The sequence below is a fragment of the Coffea arabica genome, chromosome 6c (assembly GCF_036785885.1).
Source record: "Coffea arabica cultivar ET-39 chromosome 6c, Coffea Arabica ET-39 HiFi, whole genome shotgun sequence".
Taxonomy (NCBI): domain Eukaryota; kingdom Viridiplantae; phylum Streptophyta; class Magnoliopsida; order Gentianales; family Rubiaceae; genus Coffea; species Coffea arabica.
In genome coordinates, this window is record NC_092320.1 from 59,066,561 (window position 1) to 59,076,101 (window position 9,541).

At 34.7% G+C, this 9,541-nt stretch overlaps 1 non-coding gene across 1 annotated transcript; it reads left to right on the forward strand.

Annotated features, from left to right (window-relative positions):
* Nucleotides 1-1,261: 1,261 nt before the first annotated feature.
* LOC113694432 (small nucleolar RNA R71) lies at nt 1,262-1,368 on the forward strand. Its single transcript, XR_003449382.1, has one exon. It is a non-coding gene; the product is annotated as a small nucleolar RNA R71 (small nucleolar RNA).
* Nucleotides 1,369-9,541: the final 8,173 nt, after the last annotated feature.

Sequence of the window (9,541 nt, forward strand, 5' to 3'; positions counted from 1 at the left end):
TAAATTCAGGGAATCATAAATAGATTTAGAGATCACATTAATAAAAATCTCTAAATCTAGCATGGCATTTCTGATTTTTAAATTTTTAATTTTACAAGGGATGGTAAACATATCTGAATCCCCATATTTAGGTAGTAGTTTTATTTGTAAAATTGCGAAGATATTTTCACCTATTATAATTTGCTCATCCTCTCTCAATTTCTTCTTGTTGACACAAAAGTTCTTTAAAAATTTCATATACTTAGGTACTTGCTTGACCGCATCTAGTAAAAGAATATTTATCTCCACCTTTCGAAGTATCTCGAGAATCTCCTTCTCTTTATCTTGCTTTTTCGGCCTCTCTAACCTGTTAGGAAAAGATGGTGGATTAGTCTTAACTTTAATCATAGGGCCAGAGATTACGTCAAGGGTTGCATTAGTCATTCCTTCTTCATCAAGTTCTTTCTCAATCTAATTCTCATTCTTGTCCTTTGGAATCACCACTTTAGGCCTTTCCACCTCCTTGCTGCTTCTTAGAGTCATTGCACTAATATTCTTAACATTTATCTCAGGTTGAAATGACAATTTTCTTTTGTCTTGAGACTCTAAGTGACTAATTGCGATTGCCATTTGACTTATTTAGTTTTCTAGATTTTTTATGCTTGCCCTCGTCTCTTGTTGAAATTGAAAAGTATTAGAAACCAATTGTTTAACAATGGCTTCAAGAGGAGTACTTGAGGTAGATGAAAAAGGTTGAGGCCTCGATGGGTACTGAGGCTAAAACTCTTGTTGTCGATTAGGGAACAAATTTTGTAGCCTTATCCCTCCATAGTTTACATTTGGATGATCCCTTCTACTTGGATTATACATGCTGAAGTAGGGGTCATATTGTCTATGAGGCACGAGCATGTTACTAGTCATGTTTACCTGTTCTGCAATATCATCTAGCAACACTGGACACCCATCTTTGTGGTGACTTGTATCTTTATAAATTTCACATGTCTTGACCGGTTGTATGTGTCCTACTACCATCTGTCGAATAATAGAAGTTAGTTTAGATAATTGTTGCTAAATTGATGTAACACTTATCTCATTCACTCGTCGAACAGGTACATCATTTCGCATACCAAATTGTTGAAAATTTTTAGCTATCCCTTCAATCAAATTCTAGGCTTCTCAAGGAGTCTTATTCACCAGTGCACCTTTACTTGTAGCATCTATAATGTTCCTTTACGAGAAAGGTGGACCTTCATAGAAATACTAGATCAACAACTACTCACGAATTTGGTGTTGAGGGCAACTTGTACACAATTTCTTAAATCTCTCCTAATATTCATAGAGAGATTTCCCATGTTGCTGTTTAATACCACATATCTCTTTTCTTAGATTGACAGCTCGGGACGCAAGAAAGTACTTCTCTAAAATATCTTCTTCATGTTATTCCATGTTGCAATACTCTTTGTAGGCAAATAATATAACCAGTCTTTGGCAGCCCTCTTTAATGAGAAAAAGAATGCCTGCATCTTGATCTGCTCTTCTGTAACACCAGAAGAATTCATGCTTGAACAAACAATGTGAAACTCCTAGAGGTGCTGGTGAGATCCCTCACCTGGCAAACCATAAAAATTGGGTAAGAGATGGATTAAACCTGATTTTAATTCAAAAGTAACATTTCTACTAAATCAAGAAAAGTGATGCAGAGTGGCTATTGAGCCAAGTTAAGAGCAGCCAACTTCATCAAGATCCTATTATTAGCCATGATATCCTCTTCTTGCTCAAGATCACTCAAATAATCACTTGAAAAATCCACCAATTCAACCGCCAAATTGAGCCCTGGGTATGCAGTAGATGTCTGTCCCTCCTTATGTTTCATGATTTCTCTCCTCAATCTACACATTGTCTTCTTAACCTCATGAGAGATGGAAACTTTAACGCGTTAAAATCCCAAGTTTTCCAAACATGAAAGCTGGACTTAAGCGTGCCCACGCTAAACTAGTTCAAAGTCTTCTACTGCAAATCTTTTCAATAAACCCCTTTTCACTCTTTTTCATTCCAAATTCCTACAATCAACACCAATTGACAAATATAAGTAAATTCAATCCAATAATGCAATAGTTGGCCAAAATCACAAAAAAATATTTGCAATTTTGCTAACTATCAAGAAGTGATGTACAGAGGGAGGTGGCTAGTGAAGACAACATGGAAGAGGAGAGATAGGAGAAGAAGGGGAGGAGAAATTTTTTACTGCTGTTGAAAAGGAGAGAAACGGTGGCCAGTAAGAGGCAAGAGAGGAAGGGGAGGGGAAGAAGGAGAGAACGGCGATGAGAGATAAGAGAAGGAAAATGGATTAGAAGTGAGAAATTTTAATGGTTTAAAAAATTTGTTTAATAAAAGCTATTTAGAATCAAATTTAGGAATTGTTAAAACCTCCCAACTTACTTGGAGATTGAGAGCTACCACATTTTTAGAAATCATTCCAAAATCTTAAATCCCATACCTATTTTCCAAGTAGCAAGGAAGGATATGATACCAAATCTAGATTCCAATACCTTAAACCAAGCGCCCATTGGTTTTCTATACTTACAAACAAAAATTCAAAATAAAACTATAAACAAAAAGAAAAGCCACTTATACTTTACCATTTCTAGTTTCTTATTCCATATTCCATCTCTAACCTTGTCGAGCCAAAGCCTCAAAAATTTTTGTCAAGCTTCCACCCTCTTCCTCTCAAATTTACATCACCACACTATCAAATTTATAGCATAAATATGCAATTAGCCTTCAAAACCACCGTCTTTCAAATTCTCCATCCCTCTCTGTTACTTCCTTTCAACAATACCAAATCTAGACCTTCCAATTATAATTATGACAAATAAAAAGTAGAGTACAATTTAAAAGTTGAAGATTAAATAGAAGAATGACCACTCCAGCTTAGAGAACTTTTTATTTTTTAAATTCAAGTGACGATGTTCTTTTTTTATGGTTTTTTTTTTAATTCTCCCTTCCCCAAATTTCTCCCTACCCCTAAGATGATAACTAAGTCCGAATCCCAGTCTGCCAAGCGGGGGCATGAAGCCCCTAGCCAATAGTTCCAATGGCTATTGATTTTATGGCAACGTGTGTGTGTGTGTGTGTGTGTTTTATTCACTTATAAAGGTAGTTACTTGAGAACGTTGTTTGTGATGACTATGCTTGATATTCAATGTCTTTTTTAGTGACATTTTGTGGTGAATTTTCAAAGAATTGGATAGTTTCAATTTGTTCTTTTCCAATCATTGGTGATTATGAAAATGTTGGTCCAGAAGACTCAGCAAGATACTAATGCCATAGTGGGTGTGGGTTTCTTGGTAACTAGACTGATTAGCCATTGATCTGGGTGAAGGAGGATTTTATTGCGGGTAGGGTTGTAAATGAATTTAATCAAGTTGAATACTCAAGTATTCAAGGTTGTTTAATTATTTTAATAAGTTTGAAATTTTATTCAAGTTTGATTTGTTTATTTGCCTAGTTGAATTTGAATGAGTTTTTATCGGGTCAAACTTGTGTCAAGCTCAAGTAGCTTGAAATTTTTACATGTAAAATCCAATTGTATACTAATTGAATCAAGCTCGAGTCGAACTTGAAAGTTTATCAAATATAAAGCATTGTTTAAGTTTGGTTTGACTAATTGGCGAACCAAGATCAATCGAACTGTTACCAAACCAAACTTGATTTGAGTGGCGAGTAGTTTAGTTCATCTCTCAATCATATTTGTGAGTAGTGATATATATCATTGCTAAATGTATCACCAAAAGATTATTTTCTAATTATAACTGACTTGGAATACCACCTTAATTATTATCATTAATGAGACGTTTCCAATTAAGCTTCCTTCCTCCTCTGCATTGCCACAGTGTTTCAGCCTCATCCACTTGCAAAGCTACAGTCCATTCAATCACAAATCCATCTCTAGCCCTTGGCAAATAGGCGACATTTGGGCGAAACTTAAATTGGACTGAAAAATATGGGTTTATACTGAAACAGTCCCATCGACAGACTAAAGTGACACACGTCAGCACATTAGTTCCTTCTCTCTCTCTCTCTCTCTCTCTCTCTCTCTCTCCCTCTTCATCGTGTTTCTCCTCCTATATTGCTTCCCAAATCCTCTCATAAAAAAGAATTTCAAAAAATTTCGGGCTATTGTGATTGAGGAAACCTGAAATTTAAAATTAGAAAAGAAAACTTGTGCTTTTGGTTTTCATTTTCTAGTGCAATGTTCTACCAAACCTTTTTGTGCTTAATAAGTGTCCATTTTTTTTGGGTTATCTGTTCTTTTTGCTTTTTTTTAATGTTTTCGATATTAATATAGCTGGTCTATTAATGTAAGAAGTGTATTACTCTAAGATATACAGAATACCATACCAATTGTACACAAATTTATCTCTACAATAATTAATTTAAAGCCTGAGGATACAATTTGACAGTAGAATTAGATTTCTTTATTTTGCTTTGAATTTTTTTAGTTAAATGATTCATCCATGAACTGACGATATGAAACAAAGACTGGTATTCAAGAAAACGGCTGAGCAAAATTTGAAGGGCCGTGCTAATGAATTTTATTGGAAAAAATTTGCGATTTAGGATAAGAGGATTTATGAGAGGGGGGAGTAGAACCTGAAGTTAAACAAACAAACAAAAAAGAGTGCATTCTTTTTTTAATGGCGATTGTTTTGGTTAACTCAAGAATTAAACCAACTAGATATCTTTATTATAATAGTTTAAAAAGAACATATGTCAGCACATTAAAGTATGTAACATTTTTATCTGCTTTTTTACTTTAAATCTATCTCATCTATTAGACTGAAACAAAAGAAAAAACACCTCTATTCTATATTTCTCCGTTTCCAGGTTTTTCTAATTTCTACGAGTTTTTCTCTGCACTTGCCTTGGGAGATAGAGAAATCCCGCTCTTCGGGGCAATTGATACGTCGTCGTATATATGGTAATTATTGATGTGGTTTGTTGGGCAGTAAATTCAGAGCCCAAATGATTGGGTTTTCTTTATTTTAGGGATTAATGAATATTCAGTCCAAAAATTCAAATGATTTAAAACCATTAAACCAAAACACTCTTGCTCTTAAGCCATGAATCAGAGAGAACATTTGGCATATCCAAATCTAGCAAAGAAAGTATAGCTTGATAAAGAAAGTATATTCCTAAGTGATGAGTTCTTATCTCCAAAATAAGCTGAATATTGACTGACACATTCAAGACGAAGTACTAATGTCAAGAGTCTCCGCTTTCAAAATTCTATAAAATAGAGCACTTGGTCGAGCAAAGTTGTGATCTCTGGCTAGCTCTGCAGCAATCGGAAGAACTAATTTAGTCCTACCATCACTTCAGGTTTTGAAGACAGGCGGATCGAAAGTTACATACCTCACGTATAGTATAAGAATCTATCTGCATCATGTTAAGGGACACGTTCTCCTTTTGCAAAGTATCAAGTCCTCTGTAATTTATGTGGGCAAACAGGCGAGGTGAAAAACTTATGAGACCAAAAGCAGGAAGCAATTTTGGATCACTCAGGGCAGTACCTTATATTGGAGTGAGGCAGAGACGACGTTATTACCGGAATATGTGAAGTAGGAGTTGAGAAGAGATGCTTCTGGTGAATGCCAGAAAAGTCTTCACGTGCGGCAGCGGAAGATGATGAAGGATGAGTTACTTCAATGTCATTTAAAACCATTTATGGAAGGAACATAAAACTGGGCAAAATGTTATTACCATTTGGTCTCAAAATCTATTAAGGGAGGGAAGTAGAAGCGGTTTATATGTACAAACGTAGCGTGCTGCTACAAAATCTTCCAGTGCTTTTGGTTTTCATTTTCTGGTGCAATGTTATACCAAAATTTTTTGTGCTTAATAAGTGTCCATTTTTTTTGGGTTATCTGTTCTTTTTCCTTTTTTTTTAATGTTTCCGATATTAATATAGGTGGTCTATTAATGTAAGAAGTATACTACTGTAAGATATACAGAATACCCTAGCAATTGTACACAAGTTCATCTCCATAATGATTAATTCAAAGTCTGAGGATGCATTTTGACAGCAAAAATAGATTTCTTCATTTTGCTTTGATTTTTTTTAGTTAAACGATTCATCCATGAACTGACGATATGAAACAAAGATTGGTATTCAAGAGAACGACTGAGCAAAATTTGTAGGGCCGTGCTAATGAATTTTAATGAGAAAAATTTATGATTTGGGATAAGAGAATTTATGAGAGGGGAGAGTAGAACCTGAAGTTAGACAAACAAAAAAAAGAGTGCATTCTTTTTTTAATGGCGATTGTTTTGGTTAACTCAAGAACAAAATCTAACTAAAAATCTTTATTATGATAGTTTGAAAAGAACATGTGTCAGCACATTAAAATATGTAAACTTTTTATCTGCTCTTTTTCTTTAAATCTATCTTATCTATTCGACTGAAACAAAAGAAAAAACACCTATGTTCTATAATTCTCTGTTTCATGATTTTTCTAATTTCTATGAGTTTTTCTCTGCACTTGCCTTGGGAGATAGAGAAATCTCGCTCTTTGGGACAATTGATACGTCGTCGTATATATGGTAATCATTGCTGTGGTTTGTTGGGCTGTAAATTCAGAGCCCAAATATTGGGCTTTCTTTATTTTAAGAATTAATAAATATTCAGTCCAAAAATCCAAATGATCTAAAACCATTTAACCAAACACTCTTGCTCTTAAGCCATGAATCAGAGAGAACATTTGGCATATCATCATCTAGCAAAGAAAGTATAGCTTGATAAAGAAATTATATTCCTAAGTGATGAGTTCTCATCTCCAAAACAAGCATAATATTGACTGACACATTCAAAATAAAGTACTAATGTCAAGAGTCTCCGCTGTCAAAATTCCATAAAATAGAGCACTTGGTCGAGCAAAGTTGTGATCTCTGTGTAGTTCTGCAGCAATCAGAAAAACTGATTTAGTCCCGCAATCACATCAGGTTTTGAAAATAGGCGGATCAAAAGTTACGTACCTGGCGTATAGTATAAGAATCTATCCATATCATGTTAAGGGACACGTTCTCATTTTGCAATGTATCAAATCCTCTGTAATTTATGTGGGCAAACAGATGAGGTGAACAATTTATGAGACCAAAAGCAGGAAGCAATTTCAGATCGCTCAGAGCAGTGCCTTACATTGGAGTGAGGCAGAGACGACGGTAGCACCAGAATATGTGAAGTAGAAGTTGCGGAGAGATGCTTCTGGTGAATGCCAGAAAAATCTGGAAGATGATGAAAGATGAGTTATTTCAGAGTCATTTAAAGCCATTTATGGAGGGAACATGATACCGGGATAAACGCTATTACGATTTGGTACCAAAATCTATTGAGGGAGGGAAGTAGAAGCGGCTTATATGTACAGACGTAACGTGCTGCTACAAAATCTTCCGGTGCTTTTGGTTTTCATTTTCTGGTGCATTGTTATACCAAAATTTTTTGTGCTTAATAAGTGTCCATTTTTTTTGGGTTATCTGTTCTTTTTCCTTTTTTTTTAATGTTTCCGATATTAATATAGGTGGTCTATTGATGTAAGAAGTGTATTACTGTAAGATATACAGAATACCCTACCAATTGTACACAAGTTCATCTCCAAAATGATTAAATCAAAGCCTGAGGTTGCAATTTGACAGCAGAAATAGATTTCTTCATTTTGCTTTGATTTTTTTAGTTAAACGATTCATCCATGAACTGACGATATGAAACAAAGACTGGTATTCAATAAAACGACTGATCAAAATTTGTAGGGCCGTGCTAATGGATTTTATTGGAAAAAATTTGCGATTTAGGATAAGAGAATTTATGAGAGGGGGAGTAGAACCTGAAATCAAACAAACAAACAAAAAGAGTAGATTCTTTTTTTAATGGCGATTGTTTTGGTTAACTCAAAAATTAAACCTAACTAGAAATCTTCATTATGATAGTTTAAAAAGGACATATGTCATCACATTAAAATATGTAACATTTTTTATTTGCTTTTTGCTTTAAATCTATCTTATCTATTTGACTAAAACAAAAGAAAAAACACATCTATTCTATATTTCTTTGTTTCTGGGTTTTTAAAATTTCTACAAGTTTTTCTCTGCACTTGCCTTGGGAGATAGAGAAATCCCGCTCTTCGGGGCAATTGATACGTCGTCGTATATATGGTAACCATTGCTGTGGTTTGTTGTGCTATAAATTCAGAGCCTAAATGATTGGGCTTTCTTTATTTTAGGAATTAATGAATATTCAGTCCAAAAATTCAAATAATCTAAAACCATTAAACCAAACACTCTTGCTCTTAAGCCATGAATTAGAGAGAACATTTGACATATCATCATCTAGCAAAGAAAGTATAGCTTGATAAAGAAAGTATATTCCTAAGTGATGAGTTCTCATCTCCAAAACAAGTTGAATATTGACTGACACATTCAAGATAAAGTACTAATGTCAAGAGTCTCCGCTGTCAAAATTTCATAAAATAGAGCACTTGGTCGAGCAAAGTTGTGATCTCTGGGTAGTTCTGAAGCAGTCAGAAGAACTGATTTAGTCCTGCAATCACATCAGGTTTTGAAGACAGGCGGATCAAAAGTTACGTACCTCACGTATAGTATAAGAATCTATCCGCATCATGTTAAGGGACACGTTCTCCTTTTGCAAAGTATCAAGTCCTCTGTAATTTATGTAGGCAAACAGGTGAGGTGAAAAATTTATGAGACCAAAAGCAGGAAGCAATTTTGGATCGCTCAGGGCAGTGCCTTACATTGGAGTGATGTAGAGACGACGGTTGCACCAGAATATGTGAAGTAGGAGTTGAGTAGAGATACTTCTGATGAATGCCAGAAAAGTATTCACGTGCGGCAGTGGAAGATAAAGAAGGATGGGTTACTTCAGAGTCATTTAAAGTCATTTATGGAAGGAACATGATACCGGCCTAAATGCTATTACCATTTGGTATCAAATCTATTTAGGGAGGGAAGTAGAAGCGGCTTATATGTATAGACGTAGCGTGCAGCTACAAAATCTTCCGATGCTTTTGGTTTTCATTTTCTGGTGCATTGTAATACCAAAATTTTTTTTTTCGGTTATCTGTTCTTTTTCCTTTTTTTTAATGTTTCCGATATTAATATAGGAGGTCTATTAATGTAAGAAGCGTATTACTGTAAGATATACAGAATACCCTACCAATTGTACACAAGTTCATCTCCATAATGATTAATTCAAAACCAAAGGTTGCAATTTGACAGCAGAAATAGATTGCCTCATTTTGCTTTGATTTTTTTAGTTAAATGATTCGTCCATGAACTGACGATATGAAACAAAGACTGGTATTCAACAGAATGACTGAGCAAAATTTGTAGGGTCGTGCAAATGAAATTATTGAGAAAAATTTGTGATTTAGGATAATAGGATTTATAAGAGGGGGAGTAGAACCTGAAATTAAACAAACAATAAAAATGAGTGCGTTCTTTTTTTAATGGCGATTGTTTTGGTTAACTCAAGAACTAAATCTAACTAAAA